This window comes from Lissotriton vulgaris, chromosome 2_1, assembly GCF_964263255.1.
Source record: "Lissotriton vulgaris chromosome 2_1, aLisVul1.2, whole genome shotgun sequence".
Lineage (NCBI taxonomy): Eukaryota > Metazoa > Chordata > Amphibia > Caudata > Salamandridae > Lissotriton > Lissotriton vulgaris.
This window is the reverse complement of record NC_141687.1, coordinates 983,367,307-983,389,486: the sequence shown is the minus strand read 5'-3', so window position 1 is coordinate 983,389,486 and position 22,180 is coordinate 983,367,307.

The window sequence follows — 22,180 nt, the reverse complement described above, 5'->3', positions numbered from 1 at the left end:
ACCTTGCAAGGATGAGAGAGGGGGATGAGTGGAAGACGGCTTTTAAAACACGCTACGGACTGTTTGAGTATCTTGTAATGCCGTTTGGGTTATGTAACGCTTGTGCGGCGTTTCAGTTTTTTGTGAATGACGTCTTGAAGGACTTTGTGGATAAATTTGTGGTTGTGTACCTAGACGACATTCTGATTTACTCGAACAGTCCGGAAGTGCATTCTCGACATGTGTCTCTCATACTACAGAGATTGCTGGAACATGGTTTGTTTTGCAAGTTATCAAAGTGTGAGTTCAGTGTGCAAGAGGTTGAATTTCTGGGTGTGATTCTAAGCCCATCTGGGTTGAGCATGTCTGACAGGAAGGTGTTTGCAGTGCAGGAATGGCCTATTCCAAAAACTGTGAGAGATGTGCAGTGTTTTCTGGGGTTCTCCAATTACTATAAAAGATTCATTGCTCATTTCTCCCAGCTTGTTTCTCCCTTAACATGGTTGTTGAGTAAAGGAAACCCTTTTTGTTGGACTATGGAGGCCATGAACGCCTTTCTGAATCTCAAATGAGCCTTTACCACAGCGCCTATACTGCAACATCCTCAAAGTGAAGTGCCTTACATCGTGGAGGCGGATGCCTCTGACATAGCTGTGGGGGCTGTTCTCTCTTCACGTGATCGACACTCAGGACAATAGCATCCTATAGCATTTTTATCGAAATAATTGAGCTCTGTTGAGCTTAATTACACAGTGGCTGAGAAAGAACTATTGGCCATCAAGAAGGCGTTTCAGGAGTGGAGACATTATCTCTGGGGAGCAAGACACCCGATTACTGTGTATACCGATCATCGGAACATGCAATATATGAAAACAGCCCGGCACTTCACTCAACGGCAAATGAGATGGATGCTGTTTTTGGCTGAGTTTGACTTTGTAGTCACGTTTAGACCAGGGTCTGATAATCGGAAAGCTGATTCTTTGTCAAGACAAGAAGACATCCATGAAAACAAACGAAACAGTCCTGAATCCATAATTTCTCCTGAGAAAGTGTTGTGTGGCATCACAATTGAGAATTTCCTGGACAAAGTACAGAAGCATCAGGATGAGGAGAGTTGGAAGAAGTGGACAAGTCAGGCTCCTCACCGCACCCTGAAGCATGGTATTCCTTTCTATCAAAACCGGCTGTATTTGCCATCCTTGGAACTACGTCTCCAGGCGTTCAACTGGTGTCATGACTCTGTTATTGCAGGACATTCGGGATGTATCAAGACGCTTAGCTTGATACAAAGGCAGTTCTGGTGGGAACAAATGGGCACGGACATCGGTTTATGGATCAAACAATGTGATGTATGTGCCAGAGCGAAGAACGAGCATACCAAAGCTAAAGGCAAATTGGTAACCATGCCAACGCCATCACAGCCGTGGCACACCATAAGCATGGACTTTGTTGTGGGTCTCCCCCTGGATCAGGGTTGTGATGCCATCATGGTTGTGATTGACAGTCCCACTAAGATGGGCCATTTCGTTCCATGCAAGAACCTCCCCACCGCTGGTCAAACTGCGCAACTGTTGTTAACCCATGTGATCAGACTGCATGGACTTCCAAGGGTTATCATCTCGGACAGGGGACCGCAGTTCATCGCCCGGTTCTGGAAGACATGGTGCAAAGCGCTCAAGATAGAAGCAGCAACGTCGACCAGTTTTCATCCGCAGACGGATGGTCAGACGGAAAGGTTGAACCAAACCCTAAAGACCTATCTGAGGTGTTATGCAAAAGAGGCCAGTGAATCCTGCGTTTCGCTGTTGTGGTTGGCTGAACTGTCGTATAACAACGCATGGGACAGTTCCATCAAGGAATCACCTTTCCGAGCCAATCATGGATTCCATGCTCAAGTCCTGCCCTTGTCTATACCTTGTGATGTAACGGAACAACCTGCTGTAGCATCCCGTATAAAAACTCTGTTGGAAATGCGTCATAAGATTCAAAGGAATCTTGATCGAGCTTCGATTCAGTATAAGTCCTGGGCTGATCGTCGGCGTCAGGTGGGTCCATTTACGCTGTGGGAGAGCGAGTGTGGTTGTCCACCAAGAACATTCGCTTTCGGTTTCACAGCATTTTTCATCCCCGGTTCATTGGCCCTTATGAGGTGGTTCGACCTGTGGGGTCTGTTGCATTATCATACAGGCTGAAGCTGCCGGCTTCTCTGCGTATCCATCCTGTTTTCAACTGTAGTCTGTTGAAGCCTGCTGGGCGTTCCAGGAGGGTGGCTGTGCCTCCGGTGGTTCACGATGGTCAATTGGAGTTCGAGGTGCGGAGAGTGTTGAACTCCAAATATCGGCGGGGAAAGCTGTGGTATCTCATCGCCTGGAAGGGCTATTCCACGGAGGACGATTCTTGGGAACCTTCCACGAATGTCCATGCACCTTGGGCTGTGCGAGAGTTCCATGCTGCCCACCCGGATAAGCCTGGATCTAGGAGGCGCCTGGGAGGGGGACGTACTGTCAGGAGGTGATTCTGGCGCCTACCTAGGATTGAACTACATCTCCCAGCATGCTCCTATTCGGGGGAGGAGCTTAACTCATAAAGGTCATCCAGTGCGCACCTCCTGTGCGCATAATACTGTCTTGTGTGAAGACATTCTGGTTTGCTCGTCTTGGCCTCACCGCCTTGGATCTGGTTCCTGTTTTGTTTGCTGTCTTTGGTTCTTCCTCGCTCCAGAAACGGACATCGCGGAGCAGCCTTGGGGTTCAGTGGCGGCTTCTTCCGCGTTTTGCTGGCTGAGTTGCATTCAGCGCTAGGACTCTCGTTTCAGAGCCGCGCTGTCTGTGTTTCCCTCGGATCCTTCCTGACATCCCACACGCCGATTGAAGAGTTCATTGGTGTAACGGCTCTTTGTTATTTTGGGAACGGAGAGAGAAACAAACAGTTGTTTCCGTGTCCTTCTCTCGCGAACTGGTTCGTGGACTTGAAGACTTCTGAACTATCGTGCGCAGGTAGGCGCTATTCTTCCTTTTCCTTTGTCTCCGCTTTTCTGTTACGAGACTTTGGTCGTACCTTTTGGATTCACTAGAGGGATTTGTACAACTGGATTGTACTCTCGCTATTGTCGGGCGCTGGGAGTAATTGCTTATCTTCATTTCCTAAAGGACACTGAGTTTCTTATTTTATTTGATCTTAGCTGGGTGGATCCTAGAACATTTCATTTCCTCCTGCTTCTGTGGTTCATGCAGTCCTAGTCTGGAGGATATTCTTTTGTTGTTTTCATGGATTGAAATCTTTGATTGCAGTGAACGGTTGTTCATGGTATGTATGTTATGCACTGAGAGTGGTATGGTTGAATATTACGCTCAGGAGATTAATGGTGTGTTCTTTTGTATTATAGAGTTGTCGTTTATTGGTCTTGGAGAGAAGTATCTCTAAGGAAGAGTAGAATTGGTTCTTGGTTTCTGCAGTTAATCCACAGATATCAGTATAGTCTTAGCGAGACATTTTGAGTGTAGACTGTGTTACCTGTGTATTTACCCTGTGTTCTTCTTTTTAGGTATCCCTCCTTCCAGCAGTTCCGGCTCTTTCTTCTATTTTTTCCCTCACCTGATTGCCTCATTACTCTGTATACTTTCAGAGTTGGGGACGTCGGGTAGTGGACCCCTTTTTGCATTACATCGAATCCAAGAAGCACATGTGGATCTGACAGGGATACTCCTGGTCCCCTTGACCCAAATCTATATAAACAAAAGGAGGAGTATCACCAATGGACCTAAAGAGGTCCTAATGGAATGTGAGGAGAGATCAAAAGAAAATTGTTCTTTTGTTAGAAGACCCCTCACTCACCAACCTGGTTGGTGACATACTTCATCATCGGGGTCCCACCCGGACAGCCGAGTGCCATCCGGGTGTGCTGCGACACCTGACTACAGTGGAGCGAGTACTTTTTTAGTGAGTGTGGTGTGAAAAAGTGTTAAAAATTGGCCAAGTATAACTTTAAAGAAAAACTTTATTCTGAAGCTACTGGACAGTGTTAAAAACAATTCTTGGGCACACACTTTCAGGGACAGAAGAACAGCTTCATAGCAGATTTCTGCCCTCACACACCGGCTTGCATACTTGCATACACTGTTAGGGTCTGAAGACTCCCATCATATGCCCAGGGGTTCATTTTTCGTGGTGCTGTGTGTAGTGTTGCTGTTCATGTTGTATCTATTTTGGGTTTGAGGAACATTTGCAGAGCTGATATCTTAGCGCTAGGGGAAGTAGCTCCGAGGCAGAATATTGTGCCTTTGCCCTTTGGGGCACATGCTCAGCTAATGCCAGGGTTTGAGTCCTACCACTTACGGTAAGTGTCAGAAGGGCGTGGTTGTGGGTAAAGGACTTCAGTACTTGCCGGACAAGTGTTTATAAACGACCCAATAAATGCAGACTAGCCTCCAATGTCCATTACATCAGTGCAATAGTATCTCACGTGTGGGGGCACCCCTCACAGGGCTCGTATTAATGCGTTCGCTAATGAACTGTACTCATGTTTAGTCAGCTTAATCTTTTTCCCAGTGGGCCCATAATTTCCCAGGGATTGTTGTTCTTCATTTCCCTATCGCCGCAAAGCATGAATATCGCTGAAAAGTCAGCGATATTCATGCATTAGCGAGCTAATGCTCTTAGCCATGTTATCCACCTTCCATTGGATAACATGGCTAAGAACTGCTCAGGGCAGGTGTTAGCTTTTGGAGATATTCCCGCTTAGCGCGAATATCTCCAAAAGTTGGTAATAGGAGATAGCGATGTTAGCGACTGTTTTCAGTCTCTAACATCTTGGCACGCCCACTTTGCATCTCATTAGTGATAAATATCACTGACATGCAAAGTGGGGCCCAAGATGGTTGCTATCTCCTACTAGCTGTCGCTAACTGGTGTTAGCGGCAGCTAGGTAATAGGGAGATAATTTTATCTCCGCTTTCTTGGCTTTTAAAGCCAAAAAAACGGAGATAAACCCCCTTGATAATATGCCCCTGAGTTTCTTAACCTTGTTATGGCGCTGTGATGGACAATATTCCCAGGTGCCCCTCCCAAGGAAGTTGTTTTCCTTTTAAATGTAGTCTTTCACTCTTGGGTGCCAGCGGTCTGCAGACAATGGGGCTAGCATGTGAAATGTTTTCTGTTTGGCCCAAAAATTGCCAAGAGCATTGATTTGTATGTGTTGTGTATTTAATTTATGGCAGGGAACACGAATGACAACTGGGAGACACATCACGATGACGGCAAGATGCCTGCAGGAAGTGGGACCAGAAGTTCTAGGACCGCCATGGCCAGCAGAAGCACCACAGACGGTGAGCACACTGGAAGAGGCACCAAGGACCCAGGCTGCATGGGGGAAACGCTGCAGCCCACGTGCTACATTGGGGCTGGTATAGAATACACCAGGAAATATAGCTCGATGGTAAGCCTTGTGTCTCCAGTGGGAAGGAATCTTGCAGGACAATGGTTTGAATCCTGTGATGCTGGCATGTTGTCCTCAGGTGGCAAATGTCTAGATATTGTTAACAGAATTTAGTGGCAAATATATAAACACTGCTGTAAATAGACTTCATCAGCAGGGCTTATTTATGAGTCCGCCGCGAACCAGGGAACATGTGTAGGGGCTGGTATAGATACGGCTACATCAGGAAACATAGCTCAAGGGTAAGTCAGAGGGTATTAAATGTGCTGTCAATAGAATTTGTGGTCAGCAAAGGATACTTATGAGCCCGCAATGCGAACAGGGAACATGTGTGGGAGCTGGTATAGATAAGGCTACATCAAGAAACATAGCTCAAGGGTAAGTCAGGGGGTACTTAAGTGTGCTATCAATCGAATTTGTCGTCAGCAAAGTTCATTTAAGAGTCCGCTGTGAACCAAGGGACATGTATGAGGTCAGGTATAGATAAGGCTACACCAGGAAATATAGCTCAAGGGTAAGTCTGGTGCTTCTAGGGACAACGTGTCTTGCTGGAAAAGGGTCGACCCCCTACTATGCTGTCATGTTGTCCTTAAGGTGGCAAATGTCCAGATACCGATTTTAACAGAATTCAGAAGCAAATATTCTAACGCTGTGGTTAATAGAATTTTTCGTCAGCAGAGGGTACTTCTGAGTCCTCAGTTACCCAGGGTTCATGTCCAGCCACCAGGACCAAGCTCAGGGGCTGCATACGTCTGCGGCACCCCGGCGGCTTATGGAAAGTGTATGCCATTAGGCAGTATGTGTGGGCACACAGGTGGCATCAGCAGTCCTCGGCGATCCAGAGGACAGGTCTTGCCAGCAAGGCAAATTCAGTGGGCCACTTTCAACTTCAGCACCTCGACAGCTTGTTGAACGGGTACCTGCCATAGAGCAGTATATTACTGCACTTGTGCATGCAAGTGCCATTAGCAGTCCCCTGCGACCCAGAGGATAGGTCTTGCCAGTATGCCCGATCCAGGGGACAGGTCTTGCCAGCAAGGCAAATTCAGCGGGCCACTTACAGCTTCAGCACCTCGAGAGCTTGTTGAACAGGTACCTGCCATAAGGCAGTGTCTTATTCCACTTGTGCACGCAAGTGCCATGGGCAGTCACCTGCGACCTATGGGATGGGTCTTGCCAGCGGGCCCAATTTTTAGGGGGCCACTGACAGCTACAACACCTCAATAAAAAAGGCAGCTTGTGGATCGGGTACCTGCTGTCAGTCAGTATTGCATTTCACTTGGGTACGGAGGTGCCATATTGGGGGAGGGGCGCTGCGCAGCTCTGCAATACTTTCATAGTGGTCAGGGTAGGTAGTTCGCGTTTTTTTCCCTGACATGCTTATGGGAGAGTACCGGGCCTCTGGGGTATTCCTAGGGTAACTTTACAATGTTACAGATACACCAGCAATGATTAGCATTGGCATGGGTGGCCTGAATATCAGGTGAACCGTGATGCTATTGATTGAGGCCAAGTCGTGTCTCCAAGACGGTGTATCAAGTCCCAACGAATAGGCCAGCTCTAGCTTTATGATCTGCGACTTGAGCAGGACTGGGGAGAAGGGAATGACTGGGTGGAAGGGGTTGGTCAGGGACGTTAAATCTCTGAAGTGGGTTGGTTTTCCACGTCTAGCGCCGACATACGCCCGGTCACAGCGACTCCAGAGATTCCAAAGGGAAGGGTGTCTGTGAGGGCACTGAGCCACGCTGTTAAATAACTAATAACAAACGAGTGAGGCTATCTAATGCGCCCTGGCACAGACTCCAGGCATGCCAAGGGGGGGAACTGTGTTTGGGAGGGCATTGAGTCACTTTGTGGAATACCTAGTAACAAACTAGTGAGGCTATGAGTCGGCCGCGAACTAGGGAACATGCGTAGGGGCTGGTATAGATACGGCTACATTAGGAAACATAGCTCAAGGGTAAGTCAGAGGGTATTTCACTGTGCTGTCAAAAGAATTTGTCGTCGGAAAGGGATACTTAAGAGCCCGCAATGCGAACAGGGAACATGTGTGGGGGCTGGTATAGATAAGGCTACATCAAGAAACATAGCACAAGGGTAAGTCAGGGGGTACTTAAGTGTGCTATCAATCAAATTTGTCATCAGCAAAGTTTATTTAAGAGTCCGCTGCGAACCAGGGGACATGTATGAGGTCAGGTATAGATAAGGCTACACCAGGAAATATAGCTCAAGGGTAAGTCTGGTGCTTCTAGGGACAACGTGTCTTGCAGGACAAGAGTCGACCCCCTACTATGCTTTGCACCAGCAATTTATAGCCCTTGGGTGAATATTAGGAGTTGGGCTTCTTGAAAAGATGGCGTCCGTCTGTCTAAAGTAGGGAATGAAATCTTCAGGGAGGATCTTTAAGCCTAGTTAGTTGTGTATAGGGACTGGGCATGACCTGTCAGTGAGTTTTTAGGGGGGCCTGATAGTCGGGCTTGAAAATATAATGGCTTGGCTAGTGGATTTTCTAAAGCAGGGCATGACTTTTCAGCCTAGGAGGGTAGGGGGGGGCCAGATAGTTGGTCAACTACGCTGGCCTGTGGCGGTAAGGTCATGATTGGTGAGCAGTAAATTTAAGGTCCTTAGAGGGCGGTGCCATTCTTGAATGGGGTCGCCCAAGGGGAGGGACAAGTGTTCTCTCCTAAAACTCATGGGGCAGTTACAGCCTGTTGACTACATGGGTGCGGGGGAGGGGGGAGTCACGCCTTCTCTAGGCTGGTTGGCCACCCCGCACGTGCACAAGGACACCAGTAAACGGCGCAGAGATGCAAGGAGTTAATAGAGCGTACGGGGGTAACCGGGGAGCGGAAGTACCCTCACGGTAAACGGGCCCTCTGTCACGCCATCAATGGTATTACCACTAACCTCTGAAAGATGTCAGCAGGAACGATGGATGGAAGACTAGACCCCCTCCTCTCCAGAACGCACAATACAGAGTGTAGGGGTAACACAACTATGCATGAATGCCTCCCGGGGAAAAAGGGGATTAAAACAAGACCTGATGTTCCGAAGGGCTTCCTAGAAATGTCTGGATGCCGTCCACCCACTCTCTCACCAGTTTCTATGACCCTCAGGTGTGTTCTGCAGGTAAGGAAGGAACAAGAACCAACAGTTAGAAGCCCCGTACTGCACAGGAATCACAGTAACAAATAATCTCTAGAAGATAGGTACTAACGGTTGAGTGGAACTGGAACGTTTAAAAAGCCCTCAGGAATTTAATACAGGAAACAGTACTTCATCGGTTAGAACCAAGCCTTCTCAGGAGCAGCCTGGCAACAGGTGGTCAAGGTTTCAGATGAAGACAAAATCAGCAAGGAAGGTGCAAAATAAAGAACAAACAAAATCAGCAAGGTTTTCTTCGTGTAGCGCGCACCGGTACCGGCACGCCTGCATGCACCAAAGGAATTCCCCAGAAAGAGTACAGTGACGGAGACGACAACGCGCTCCTGCGCGGGTCTCACAAACGCCACTCGCTAGAGCGAGGCCACCCGTTTTACAAATGCGGGGACTCACTAAATGTAGCACGAACACAAAAATAACTAGATTGAGAAATGCTGGGAAGCAGAATCCGTTCTGCTCAAGACTATCAAAGTACCTGGATCTCCGCTCCGGCTAAACAGGCAAGGCTCCGTTCAGACCACACGCAAGGTCCTGATTGACAAGCCCCAAACCGTTAAATCGGAAGGCTTTTGTAAATCCAACGCTTCCGTTTCCGTGTCTGATGGGTCTCTGGGGAATGTAGTCCCGCAATCGCCAGGCTCCCTCCAGTGGCGATATGCGGTAACCACATCATTTGACTACCGCTATCCGTCCCTTCCTGACCCTCTCACCCATGGTAAGCGCTACAGAGCCCCCTCTCAAGGACCGACGTCCCGGCGGTCGACCAGGCTTGCCAGGATGGGCTGCATGAAACTGGTCTACCAACAGAGGGCAATGCAGATTGGCCAAAGGTTCCCAAGTTCTGTCTTCAACTCCATACCCCTTCCATGAGACCAGGTATTGCAACCTCCCACGGGACAGACGGGAATCCAAAATCTCTTCCACCTCATACTCATCATCCCCATCAAGATCAATGGGGCCAGGGCGAGAGGGAAGACGCATACCCACCCGACAGGGACGAAGCAGGGACACATGGAACACGGGGTGGAGCCGCCAAGAAAGGGGGAGTGACAATGCGAGAGAAATCCTTGATAAACCGTCTGTAGTAGTTAGCAAATCCAAGGAAACTCTGTACAGACTTAACACGTGTAGGGGCTGGCCACTGGGTTATTGCTTCTACCTTGCTCATATCCATTTGGAACCCCTGGGCGTTGATGACGTATCCCAAAAAGGCCACCTCCTCCACATGAAAAAGGCACTTGTCTAGCTTGGCGAACAGGGAATGGATACGAAGGCGATCCAGTACCGTTTTCAAGTGGCTGATATGTTCTGTGATGTTACGAGAATAGATCAGGATATCATCGATATATACGATACAGATCGTTTCCAACAGCCCTCTTAATACTTCATCCATGAAGTACTGGAAGGCGGCAGGGGCGTTGCATAGCCCAAAAGGCATCACTTGGTACTCGAATAAACCGAACTTCGTACGGAAGGCGGTTTTCCATTCATCTCCGGTCTTCACCCGTACCAAGTGATAAGCACCACGAAGATCCAGTTTGGTAAACACCTGAGCCCCTCGAAGCTGGTCCAAAAGAACGGGTATGAGGGGCAACGGGTATCTATTTTTTATGGTCATTTTGTTGATAGACCTATAATCTATACACGTTCGGAGTTCATCGCAGTCTTTTTTCGATATGAAGAAGAGAGGAGACGAAGCAGGGGAGGTAGAATGGCGAATAAACCCCAAAGCAAGGTGTTCCTCCAAGTATGTCTTCAAGTATCGTGTTTCAGGCTCGGTCAGAGCATACACTCGGCTGCAGGGTATATCTGCCCCGGGAACAAGATCAATTCGACAATCGTAAGGTCTGTGTGGTGGTAGTCTTGTTGCTTTCCTTTTGTCGAAGACATCCAGGTAAGACGAGTATTCACAGGGAAGAGAGGTAGCACAGCAGTACATTCCTTCTATACATCCTTGGGCAAGAAGAGCAGCCTGTGTTTCACTGTTGTCATCTGACGCCATCGGAGGGCAGCAATGTTCTCGACAGTACTGAGATGTCAAAGACACCGTACGAGCAGCCCATTTCACAACTGGATCGTGTAATGTCAACCAGGGCATTCCGAGGATGAGGCGGAACTGGGGAGCGTCAATGATGTCGAAACGTATGGTCTCCTGATGATTTTCACCTACGTACATCACTAGGGATACTGGGTGCCACTTGAGGAAACATTTGCAGAGTCGCTTTTGCTTCAGAACGCTGCTGCAGGGGCTCTTGAACTAGCGCATTTGCCTGCCCGCCCGCCTCCTGCTCTCCTGACCTGTCCTGTGTGTAAGATCGAGCGGAGCGCTGAGAGCGGAGCAGGGTCAGCGAACTCCAAACCCCAGCGGCCCTAGCAGCATTTGCCGCGTCAGTTTCGCGCCAGGAGGCGCTGAAATACGGCGACACCCCGGTCGAGGGGGTGCCACTTGAGGAAACATTTGCAGAGTCGCTTTTGCTTCAGAACGCTGCTGCAGGGGCTCTTGAACTAGCGCATTTGCCTGCCCGCCCGCCTCCTGCTCTCCTGACCTGTCCTGTGTGTAAGATCGAGCGGAGCGCTGAGAGCGGAGCAGGGTCAGCGAACTCCAAATCCCAGCGGCCCTAGCAGCATTTGCCGCGTCAGTTTCGCGCCAGGAGGCGCTGAAATACGGCGACACCCCGGTCGAGGGGGTGCCGCTTGAGGAAACATTTGCAGAGTCGCTTTTGCTTCAGAACGCTGCTGCAGGGGCTCTTGAACTAGCGCATTTGCCTGCCCGCCCGCCTCCTGCTCTCCTGACCTGTCCTGTGTATAAGATCGAGCGGAGCGCTGAGAGCGGAGCAGGGTCAGCGAACTCCAAATCCCAGCGGCCCTAGAGCATTTGCCGCGTCAGTTTCGCGCCAGGAGGCGCTGAAATACGGCGACACCCCGGTCGAGGGGGTGCCACTTGAGGAAACATTTGCAGAGTCGCTTTTGCTTCAGAACGCTGCTGCAGGGGCTCTTGAACTAGCGCATTTGCCTGCCCGCCCGCCTCCTGCTCTCCTGACCTGTCCTGTGTGTAAGATCGAGCGGAGCGCTGAGAGCGGAGCAGGGTCAGCGAACTCCAAATCCCAGCGGCCCTAGCAGCATGTGCCGCGTCAGTTTCGCGCCAGGAGGCGCTGAAATACGGCGACACCCCGGTCGAGGGGGTGCCACTTGAGGAAACATTTGCAGAGTCGCTTTTGCTTCAGAACGCTGCTGCAGGGGCTCTTGAACTAGCGCATTTGCCTGCCCGCCCGCCTCCTGCTCTCCTGACCTGTCCTGTGTGTAAGATCGAGCGGAGCGCTGAGAGCGGAGCAGGGTCAGCGAACTCCAAATCCCAGCGGCCCTAGCAGCATTTGCCGCGTCAGTTTCGCGCCAGGAGGCGCTGAAATACGGCGACACCCCGGTCGAGGGGGTGCCACTTGAGGAAACATTTGCAGAGTCGCTTTTGCTTCAGAACGCTGCTGCAGGGGCTCTTGAACTAGCGCATTTGCCTGCCCGCCCGCCTCCTGCTCTCCTGACCTGTCCTGTGTGTAAGATCGAGCGGAGCGCTGAGAGCGGAGCAGGGTCAGCGAACTCCAAATCCCAGCGGCCCTAGCAGCATTTGCCGCGTCAGTTTCGCGCCAGGAGGCGCTGAAATACGGCGACACCCCGGTCGAGGGGGTGCCACTTGAGGAAACATTTGCAGAGTCGCTTTTGCTTCAGAACGCTGCTGCAGGGGCTCTTGAACTAGCGCATTTGCCTGCCCGCCCGCCTCCTGCTCTCCTGACCTGTCCTGTGTGTAAGATCGAGCGGAGCGCTGAGAGCGGAGCAGGGTCAGCGAACTCCAAATCCCAGCGACCCTAGCAGCATTTGCCGCGTCAGTTTCGCGCCAGGAGGCGCTGAAATACGGCGACACCCCCGTCTCGCGGGACGCGAGCGGGACGCCCGGAGCGAAGCCCGGGCAAAGGGCGGGCCCTCTGTGGCCCTCAGTGACCGAGGTAGGCTGGGCTGGGCCCGGTCATTTACACTTTGTTATCGCCTCAATGAACATGTGTTTACTTCTGGAGGTTTGTGAACAATCAGTGTACTGATATAATTACTCCATTCCTCAAACTTACTTGGCCGGTCAGGGACTGACGTCATTCCAGGTTTTTATAAGTTTTACTCTTTTACATTTTGATTTAGTTTATCGCTGTGGAAAATAGTGCGGAAAATGTCTAAAACTCTCCGCTCAGGAAGGGTAGTGGGAGAAAAACCTGGCCGAAAATTAACTACCAACCGCACAAGAAACAAATCAGTGAATAACCCACCGTTGAAAGGTCAATGCCAATTATCTGAACTTTGGGATCTATCTGGTGTAAAAAAATCCAAACTTGTTTCTCCAGAAAGATCAGATACTAAAGCTCTGGAGTTTCATACACCAGCCCCCATAGACCCCCAACTGCCTCTGGTACAGCAAGGGGCCCTACAATCAATGGTAGGGGGGTCTTCCTTACGGGACTCCACAGAGGAGAAGGTGATAGCTGTAGGTGATCTAGTGCATACACCATCGATCCCTCAGTCCCCTATGATTGATAGGCCGGGGGGCGACTTGTCTGCACTATCTATCGACCTGGAACTTTGGGGTCGCTACGTAAGTCCAGCTAAAGTGGAGTCTTTGGAGCAGTTTAAAGCTTCTGGGGGTGCCACCCCGTCTGGGTTACTGCTGTATAGTAGCACCCCCTCGTTAAATGGCCATGAAATATCTGATTTATTAAATGTTTCTGGAAGCCCTGACCTTAATCTCTTGGATAATTGTTGCGCTGCGGAAACACGAGAAAAGCCGATCTCAGAGTCCATGATCGCTCTGGAACAACTCCTAGCCTCAATTTTACTGCTTTTGGGGAAATTTGTAGGCAGCTCGGACTGTATTCTCGAATCTGTCACTCAAATTTTAAAGACATTACTGCAGAAATCGCCTGATATGAGGAATGCCTCTCCCCCCAAGACTGAGCTTTACTTGTCTGAGGAGAAAACCAGAGACACTAGAGGGGAACTGGATAGGAAGGTTGAATCTCCTACTCTGGAATCTCACAAGGATATGCCTCTTACGGCAGCTCCCAACTGTATCAAAAACTCAGTTTTGGAGATAGAGGAGGATGATAAACCTTTGCCTGGCCCCAAAGCGGTCCAGGAGTTTTTTCCTATTTTCGTGCCTGAGAGCGGAAATAAACCCCTGGACGATAAACCGGAGGTAAAAGTAGAAAGGGGAAAAAATGATAAACAAAAAATTAATAAAGGAAACAAGAGGAAACCAATTCGAAAACACAGAAAGAAAAAGCAGCGGAGGATTATTTTCCAAAATATTACAGCGTCAAGGGAGAATGAGGAAATCAATGTGGAGCCCTCTTCTACTTCCTTAAAGGTGGACATTGATTTGAACTTAACTACTTTAACCTCTGTAAAGGGGGAAAATGAACAACGTAGTATGTTTACGCTGGAAGCTACACCGCAAACAGGGGGTTCTCTCATATGCTCTCCTCCACGGAGCGCATTAGGAGTGCCAATTACTTATCCACCTGGGGCTCTTAACCCTTTGCCCCCCCCCTTTGCTGTAGCATCAGAGTCTGAAAATTACTGTCCTCCTGCTCGATCTGTAAATATTACTCAGGCCCCGGTGGATGTGCGTGTGTTAGATTTTGTACCTTTATTTGATACTGACCTTTTGCTAAATAGAGCTTGGCTTCTCAAACGTTTTAGTGAGGTTGAAAGTCTCTACCATATTCAATCTAGAGACATAGAATTGGTGTCTCTGTTGGGTGGAAGTAGGGTACTGAGTATACGGGTGAAATTTTATTCGCCTATTATAGTAAACTTGATACTAGAGCAAGCCGAAAACTTTCAGCGCTTAGGTATTGACATTCTCCCTATCTCCAACCCAGGCAAGTCAAATCTTTTATGTAACCAGGTGTTTGGGGGTGGTGAGCAGAACGGGGTAACCTCCCCCCTTAGAGACCTAAAAATTTGGGTCTCTAGGGGAAAACGCTCAGTTTCACACGTGAAGCCACTTCCACTAACTGAGAACTCTTCACTCATAGATGACAATAACCGGTGGAATTGGCTCCATAGTGCATTATCAACAAAAACAAAGGATAACCCCAAATTGTTTCACCATCTTTAACACCACTTTAAAAATAATTTCCTGGAATGCGGCTGGATTCCACAGCAGCCCAGAGAAACTTGCCTTTTTATCTTCTCTGGGTGCGGATGTATTGTGCATTCAGGAAACATGGTGCATTGATATGTTAACACCTTCTAAAGATTTTTATGTCCTGGAAGTACCTGCTGCGCCCTCAATGAAAGGGCATGCCAGGGGGGGGATTGCCTGCTTATTGTCAAATAAATTGCAATGGAGATTCTCCCATTACATTGATCCTAGTAGACTTTTCCACACGATAACCTTAGATAATCTGTTTCATAATGGTAAAAAATATCCTTTGGTAATTTTTAATGTGTATATACCCCCTGAGGAGCGTTTTAATGTTAGTCTGCAGCAGGTTCTCCGACATATTGAACAGATAAAAAATTCCCCATCTTCCCCGGTAATTTTGCTTGTAGGTGATCTGAATTGCAAAATTTCTAATGCTAGTCTGAAACTCTTCAGGAACAAAGTTAAGGAAGAGGTACATTTTATCCCCCAAACGCTTTTTCCTGAGAATCTGGTGACAAATAAAAGAGGGAAGATTTTGTTAAAAGAACTAGCGACTGGGGATGGTATTATTCTAAATGGAAGATTTCCATCTGACGTCCCCGCGAATTATACTCACAAATCCCCTTTTGGGTCGTCTATTTTGGACTATGCTATTGCAGACTATGGCTTGTTTCCCCATATTCAGGACCTTAAAATTATACCTACGTCACTCAGCGATCATAGCATATTGTTTTTAACAATGTCTTTAAACTCTTTGAATACGGTGTCTTGGTCGCTTAATGGCAACGAGGTTACCTTCCATGCCTCTTCTGGAAGGTGCTTCTGGAACTTTGCCGCCATTAATGGGGTGCAGGACCTTTTGGCCGACACCCTAATGGTAATAAACGAGTGGAATGGCCGCGAATTAGTTTATTTTGAAGAATTTATGCGAAAGATTTTAGTGTACGCAAAAAAAACTGTTCCCCCTAGGAAAGGAGAGGTAGTCCCCAATATATTGCGTACTCTGAATAGGGAATTAAATAAACTAGTTCGCGAACAGTATTTAGAAAGAGTCCTGGAACGTGGGAAAGAAATTGCCAGGTTAAAAAGAAAGAGAAGCAGACTCAAACAAAAAATCAAAAAGGAAAGGGAGGATGAAGTTTGGATTAAGCTGAGGGAATCTGCTGTACATGGTAATATTAAAGACTTTTGGGCAATAATTGGGAAGGGATGTGGTACGCGCCATAGCCCCATCCCCATTCCTATACCAGAAGAGGTATGGTCCTCTCATATCCGTGAGCTCTATACAGGGAACGGGACTATAGGTATTGATAGCTCCATAGATGCTGCCCCTGAAGACCTGGTATTTTATCCCTCAGTGAAAGAAATTGAGACGGCTATAAAGAATATGCGGCCCTCTGGGGCCATGGGACCGGACGAGCTTCCTATGACGGTCCTCAAACAAGATCCCTTAAGTTGGAGTAAAATTTTGTACCCCTTGTTTAAGGCGTGCCATCTCTCCAAAATTGTTCCCGCTTCCTGGAGAGGAAGTATTTTGGTCCCCATCTTTAAGAAGGGTACAAGGGATAGCCCTAGTAATTACCGCCTGATTGCACTCCTCGACTCCATCGGAAAGGTCTTTGCGAAATGCCTCCTTAGTTCTCTTTCCGATTGGGTCGAGGACGGCAATATTCTGCCGTTTGAACAGACCGGTTTCCGAAGGGATCATGGTACGTTAGATAATCTCACTGCCCTTCAGGTGATTACAGATAAATATGTCCAGGTGAGAGGAGGAGTGGTATATGCCGCCTTTATAGATTTCTCCACAGCGTTCGATAAAGTAGATCGTGGAACGCTGTGGAGAAAACTGGCGACGCTTGGTGTCCCTACCCCACTGTTGGAACTGGTTCGGGCTCTGCATACTGAGACTTGGTGCAGGGTTCTAATGGGGGGCGAAAGGGGGCTTTCGGCTAAAATACCATCTCGGAATGGCCTTAAACAAGGCTGCTTATTGGCTCCCCTTTTGTTCTCCTTATATACGGCTGACCTCCCTGCTGCCGGGTCTGCCAGCGAGGGGATTGCCCCGATGATAGGAGGGACCCCAATATCCTGCCTGATGTATGCCGATGATGTTCTTATTCTTGACCTGACTCCAATCGGTCTTGCAAATCGGCTACAGGCTCTCCAGGCCTTCGCTGGCGATCATCACATGAAGATTAATATTACCAAAAGTAAAGTGATGTGTATAGCCGGTAAGAAGAAGTGCCGCTCTACAAATTACGGTTGGGCTATTGGGGGGCATAGGTTGGAGGTCGTAACTTCCTATACGTTTTTGGGAAAAATATTTACGGCCAATATGAGTGAGAAACTCCATATAGAGCACTGCTCTCGCAAAGCTCTTGCCCATGGCAATGGGTTAAAGTCCCTATACCAGGCAACGGGGAAAAGGCATTTTTCTAGTCTTCTAGAAGTTTTTAGAGCAAAAATCCCCGCAACTATCTTGTATGGTATTGAATTAATAGAGGTGAAAAACTGGGACTTTTGCCATAAGATTGAGGGGAAACTCTTAAGATCCCTCTCGACTCTAAACAATGCTTGCCCACTGGCCGCTTGTAGGCTCGACTTTGGACTCAGGAGTACCTGGGTTCAGGGTCTTTGCGCCCTAATAAGATGGGTGGCCAGTTTGGCTAGAGCGGGAGATGGCACCCTGCGAGTTCTCCTCAAAAATGAACTATTGGGCTATTTTAAAGAGTTCTCTAAACTCGTAAGCAACTTTAGAAGGGCTGTAACGATACTTAAACTTGATGAAAGTGTTTTATTTTCCTACTCCCCCACGCAGCTAAAACTTGTCCTTAAGGAGGCTTCATGGGAGTTTTGTTTCCTTTCTGATAAAAAGTCAGTTGGTGAAAAAAGGAACGCAGAACCCCTCATCTCTTCCTATAGGTTGAAGCAGCCACAACCCTATGCCCTATGGAATCTACCGCATGGGATACGTAGATTTTGGTTTTTGCTACGCTATGATTTAATTCCACTAAATCTACTGTTATCCAAATGGCATGGCACTTCTGCTTTGTGCAATTTATGTAAACTGAACACCCAGGACTGTATGCATGTATTATTGATTTGTCCTATGTTACGTAATTTGCGCAATCGATGGCTAAAAGTTATTTGTCTCCGCCTTAGCATTGTCACTTTAAAGGATTTTCTTCATGCACTTTATTGCCCTCCGAACGAAATGTTCTGTTCCTATATTTTTAACTTTTTTAAAGGATTTTTAGCTATTTATTAATACAACTGGTGATTTTTTGCCTGTCCGGCCTTGCTAGATTGATGAGCTGATGTATATCTACTGTGGATTGAATTTTGTTCTCTAAACTTTTTTTTTATTTTTTCTGTGTATTGGTTGTTGTGTATTGTATATGTTTATGTGGCCCTCTTTGAGAGCCAAAACATAATAAATAAATTTGAAATTTGGATACTGTGTGAAAACGAACAGGGCCAGAGGTCAAGGCCTTACCATCCACGGCTTTCACCATCTCTGGGATCTTTTTCTTCTCATTAGGAATGCCCATCCTCCGGGCATACTGTTGATCGATAAAATTCCCTGTGGCCCCCGAATCCAACAGGGCAGACACTGTAATCGAATTGTCCTCGGTTATTCTCAAAGACACAGTAATACTCATATGAGCCACTGAAGGCTGCATGGTATTTGCAAGGTATAAAGGGATCCTTTCTTCTTTGTCCAAACCCAAGACGGAGACCCCGTCCGTACTTGGGCTCTTCAGTTTTCCGACTCCTGTGTTACTGCAACCTGGTTCCGGGGACCCGGACTAGGATTGGATGTTTTTCCTCTAGCCCAGCATTCTTTTATGAAATGGCCACTTTTCCCACAATAGTGACACAGCTTTTGCAGGCGTCTTTTCTCTCTTTCTTCAGGAGTCAAAGGACCCCTCACCCCTCCGATTTGCATGGGTTCTACTCCCGTCCCAGGTTTGGTATATTCTTCTGGTGGAGGGCGAGGCTTCGGAAAATACGAACGTACTTCTCCTCTATTCTTGTCCCCTTTTCTGTCTTGCACTCTGTGGTCAAGCTGAACCGCAAGATCTATCAATTCGTCACATGTCTTGGGTAGTTGTACCACTTGGGAGAGCACGTCTTTTAACTCCCCACGTAATCCTTGATAAAACAAAGAGGTGCGTTTTTCAGGGGGCCAGTCTGTTTCCACTATTAGCCGATTAAAGGTGGTTATGTATGTCAACAGATCTTGTGATCCTTGACGAAGTGTCATCAGTTCACGATCTAGAGACAGCATGTGTGTTTTCCTATCAAACAACTTTCTCATTTCGCTACAAAAATCCTGGAAGTTGTGTAGCACCGGGTCGTTCCTTTCCATCAACGCAATTGTCCAACTGGCGGCATTTCCCCCCATGTATGACATCATGAACGACGTCTTGGAAGCATCATCCACAAAAATGGTTGGTTTACAGAGGAAATGGAGCCTACACTGGTTTAGAAATGTTTCAAATTTCTTAGTGTCCCCATAGAATCGCTCTGGAGGTGCTAATGGTATACCTGGGTTTTGAATGACATGGACTGTGGGACCAGGACTGAAAGGAGAGGGAGTAGAGGGTTGAGAAGTAAAGAACCCACCTCCCATGGCCGCCCCATCCTGATTTTGAGTAGGGGGGGGAAGTGTTGCCTCCCTAATATAACTCCTCCCCTTTCGAGAAATGCCTGCCACCTCCCGTCTTAGCGAACTCACTTCTGTTCGGAGGTCCGCATTCTCTTGTCGTGTGGCATGTACCTCCTGTTGGAGTGCGGTTACACTCTCCAACAAGGTAGCCAACACTGTATTAGTATCCATCACTCAGGCTGACGAATTTCGTGGGCTTGTCAATCTGTCACGCCGTCAATGGTATTACCACTAACCTCTGAAAGATGTCAGCAGGAACGATGGATGGAAGACTAGACCCCCTCCTCTCCAGAACGCACAATACACAGTGTAGGGGTAACACAACTATGCATGAATGCCTCCCGGGGAAAAAGGGGATTAAAACAAGACCTGATGTTCCGAAGGGCTTCCTAGAAATGTCTGGATGCCGTCCACCCACTCTCTCACCAGTTTCTATGACCCTCAGGTGTGTTCTGCAGGTAAGGAAGGAACAAGAACCAACAGTTAGAAACCCCAACTGCACAGGAATCACAGTAACAAATAATCTCTAGAAGATAGGTACTAACGGTTGAGTGGAACTGGAACGCTTAAAAAGCCCTCAGGAATTTAATACAGGAAACGGTACTTCATCGGTTAGAACCAAGCCTTCTCAGGAGCAGCCTGGCAACAGGTGGTCAAGGTTTCCGATGAAGACAAAATCAGCAAGGAAGGTGCAAAATAAAGAACAAACAAAATCAGCAAGGGTTTCTTCGTGTAGCGCGCACCGGTACCGGCACGCCTGGATGCACCAAAGGAATTCCCCAGAAAGAGTACAGTGACGGAGACGACAACGCGCTCCTGCGCGGGTCTCACAAACGCCACTCGCTAGAGCGAGGCCACCCGTCTTACAAATGCGGGGACTCACTAAATGTAGCACGAACACAAAAATAACTAGATCGAGAAATGCTGGGAAGCAGAATCCGTTCTGCTCAAGACTATCAAAGTACCTGGATCTCCGCTCCGGCTAAACAGGCAAGGCTCCGTTCAGACCACACGCAAGGTCCTGATTGACAAGCCCCGAGCCGTTACCTCGGAAGGCTTTTGTAAATCCAACGCTTCCGTTTCCGTGTCTGATGGGTCTCTGGGGAATGTAGTCCCGCAATTGCCAGGCTCCCTCCAGTGGCGATATGCGGTAACCACATCGTTTGACTACCGCTATCCGTCCCTTCCTGACCCTCTCACCCATGGTAAGCGCTACACCCTCAGCGCATGCGCACTTCAAAGGAAGGGCGTGGTTAATAGGGCGTACGGGGGTAACCGAGGGCGGGGCAGTACCTTCACGGTAAACGAGCCCTCTGCGCATGCGCACTCCGACAGGAGGGCGTGGTTTAAGTGATAAGCATCGGACACCAGTTAGTGGCCTTGCCGTAGGCCGAAATAGGATACGCAGAAAAGAACTATTGTATAATTGTGATTGATATGTTAGATTCGGATAGCAAATACCTTGTCCTAGAATTATGTTAAGGTTAGCCATCTGATATCTGTATATATCAATTGTAACCAAATGTTTTGGAACGTTTTCTGCGTACTTGTGTAAATATTGTTTATTTCAATTTTGATTTATTTTTATGTTTTAATAAATACGGCCGGGGGTTGTACGACCCACGCCTCCAAAGAAATCCCTCTCATTTCCTTTTAATAATGTTTGTTAACGGAACAGGGGGGGCTCCTCCGGCAGTCCCTGGCCATAGAGAAAGGCGGGGCTGCAAGTATGGCAGGCACACTGGCCCCCACCCTCTACCCGCTCTTGGTGGTGGGACGCGACCTATTGCGTCACCATAACGCGGCGGGCGTGCCTCAACATGGATTGGACCCCGGGTCCCCTAGTCACTGTGGATCAAAGGCAAGGCCGGTTAGATCCGGACTGGCGGATGAGGGGTTAAAAGGCCTCGGAGCGCAGGAGTCTGCCTCTTTGACTCCGCGCTCTAAGGCCTGCCCCTCCAGCCTCTAGGAGGCTGTAATTCTTTTTCCCCACCCACCATCCCCTGAAGCAAATGATTGGTATTGTCTGTTATGAAGGTTTTTACAGGTTTATTACAAATGTTTGTAGATGACAGGAGTGTCGTACTAATACGTTTTGTTCCTTAAAACTTTATCCTGTTTACAAGTCATCAGTCATCATATTTATTGCTATTCCTTGGTCAGGCTGTAAGGTCATGATTGGAGAGCAGTAAATTTAAGGTCCTTAGAAGGCGGTTCCATTCTTGAATGGGGTCGCCCAAGGGGAGGGACAAGTGGACTCTCCTAGAACTCCAGAGGCAGTTACAGCCTGTTGGCTACATGGGTGCGGGGAAGGGGGAGTCACGCTTTCTCTAGGCTTGTTGGCCACCCCGCACGTGCACAATGACGCCAGTAAACGGACCAGAGATGCAAGGGCCCCTTTAATGGAGTTAATAGAGTGTACGGGGGTAACCGGGGAGCGGAAGTACCCTCATGGTAAACGGGCCCTCTGCGCATGCGCACTTTGACGGAAAGGCGTGGTTAATAGGGCGTACGGGGGTAACCGGGAGGGGGAAGTACCCTCACGGTGAATGGGCCCTCTGCGCATGCGCACTCCGACAGCACAACGTGGTTTAAGTGATAAGGATCTGACACCAGTTAGTGACCTTGCCGTAGACCCAAATAGGATATGCAGAAAATAAATATTGTGTAATTGTGATTGATATGTTAATTCAGATAGGAAATACCTCGCACTAGAATTATGTTAAGGTTAGCCACCTGATATCTG